Raw genomic sequence first — 2,300 nt, 5'->3', positions numbered from 1 at the left:
CTCTGTTGCCTAGCAGCCTAGGCACTCTGCTCTGCTGGTCCAGTATCAGTGATGATGGAGATATTAAGGTATATCAGATGGCTTTAGAGCTGAGAGATCAAGTTCTGCTTTGACCTTGCTCTGCAGTGCTTTTCTGTAGAGATCCACTGAGCCATATAGCAGCTGTATGAAGCTGTATATACCAACTATATGAAGCCAGCTTACCACCCAGGTGAGACTATGGTTCTTGGCTCTTGGGTGATGGATGTGTACATGAACGGACAAGTGTGTCTTTCCTATCTGTCTTGTCTCCAGAAGTGTCCCACTTATAAACACCATGGCTGGCATGGTGCTAATCAAAGCCAGAATGGAGATCCGCACAGAGCTGGAGTGAAACAAATAGTTCAGACATAGTTCTCTCCCACAAGGGGGAGAATGCTGCTGGTCCATAACCTGTCCAAAAGGAGTGCTGCACAAAGCCTCACATGATTCTCCCATGTCCCCAGCCCCCACATGCTGCACAGCATCTCATCTGTGGCACCCTTTTGATGCTAAGCCATCTTCCAGAACAGAATTGCTAGGGGGGATGGTGGATTCACGCGGTCATCTGGAGATGCTTGAAGAGCAAATTACACACTGCCCCTTAGGTGAAAATGGGTGCTAGGGAACCAGTACAGGGCTGTACACTGTACACTTTGTTGGCTGTTGTTCAAAACCACAGGCTGTGAGGAGGTTCTAATCCTTCTTCAGAATCTGACCATGCCAACATAGTTACATTTGCTGGGTCAGGATGTGCTAGTGCTGTATACTTTTTAGGTGTTTTCCTGGCCTTTGCACATTCTCAGGTCACAACCTGTATCCATTCTGCACCCCAAGTACTTTTAGGTAAATACAAGAGGAGTAGTTGACTGTAGAGTGGGGAAATAACAGCTCTGAGACTTTTCAGTATCCTCTACTACTGGGCAAGGTTGCATATTTTGTGGAGTGCCATGATCTGCAAGGCATGAGGCAAAATGCTGTACATCTCTTAGACACTACACAATAAAGAGCCATTTGGCTCGCAAACTGCCAGCACCCAAAGTGATGATCTGCCACGTGACACATCTGGTTTGCCTTCAGATTGGGCAGAAAGGAGGTACACTGTAGGCTATTTTTAACATTTCAGATTAACTGGTGAGTATGGCAGTGGTCTGATCTGTCATTAGCCAAAATCAAGAAGGAGGAAACATATCTATTTTTTCATAGCTAGTTCTACAGTATGTGTGAGTTAGTGCATTTACTGAAGCTGTAGTTTTAGGCCTGACTGCTAAGCTTTTACCAAACACTCTGGAACATCCAAGCACCTGTTTTCATTTACTTTGTTGGGATAATCTCTGGGGCTGGTGTGGACTTCTACAGGTATTAAATCTTAATATCTGGAAAATAGTTGAGAAACATGGATTCAGAATGCTGTGGGTGGTGGCCTTATATGGTAAGGCCCTCTTCTATCACCTTTCCCTAGAGATTTGACAACCCAAAATCAAAAACATCTGTAGTAAACAAGTTTTATTGTCCTGTGGCTGTCACTGATATTCGTGATTAACTATCTGTCTCTGAACTATCCTCATCTACTTTATATCTCCAAGGCACTGTTTTTTTAAGAGTTCTCCTGCATCCTGAAACATTTTGGTGGTATATTGTTTCCTAATCGCAATGCCTTGTATCATGACCTGGTTATTTGACACTTCTAGAGAATGACAGGGAAGCTAAAGGCTCTTTATCAGTCACCTTGGGACATGGCTGAGACCTTCTTTCACTTACAGATTCGAAGTCTTTACAGAGGAAAGGGTGAAGTTGCCGTTGCTTCTCCCTGAGCTAAAATTACTATATCATTACTGAGATTAAATAAAATAATTTTGAATGCTCTTAGTGTATTAGTGTTGCCTGATTCCGACTAAGAGCTGGTAGAACAGTATTTTCAGGGGACCATCTATTATTAATCTCTCTCTCTTCTGCTAAATGAAAGACCATAGGCACGAAGCATAACTAGTTCTGTTTTTGCTTCAAAAGAAATGCCATACTGTTTCATCTTTTGTGGTGCAATTCAGTCAGGTCGTTTTGAAGAACTACATAACAATCTGCTCTTGCCGTGGCAGGGGAAGCCATCATTTATTCCACCCAAAAATGAATTTTCAGGGTTATAAGATACTAACAGAGAACAAGTTACAAAGCTTCATAAATCTCCACAGACAAATAGAGACTTCTCTATTAAATGAGGATTCTTGTACAGCCTCCCACTCCCCTTCCCAGTACATTGCCAATTTTAGGGACAACAGTTATAG

This window comes from Buceros rhinoceros, unplaced genomic scaffold (genome assembly GCF_000710305.1).
Source record: "Buceros rhinoceros silvestris isolate BGI_N320 unplaced genomic scaffold, ASM71030v1 scaffold167, whole genome shotgun sequence".
NCBI classification, from domain to species: Eukaryota; Metazoa; Chordata; class Aves; order Bucerotiformes; family Bucerotidae; genus Buceros; species Buceros rhinoceros.
The sequence above is the reverse complement of the archived record's forward strand: the minus strand, read 5'-3'. Positions refer to the sequence as shown.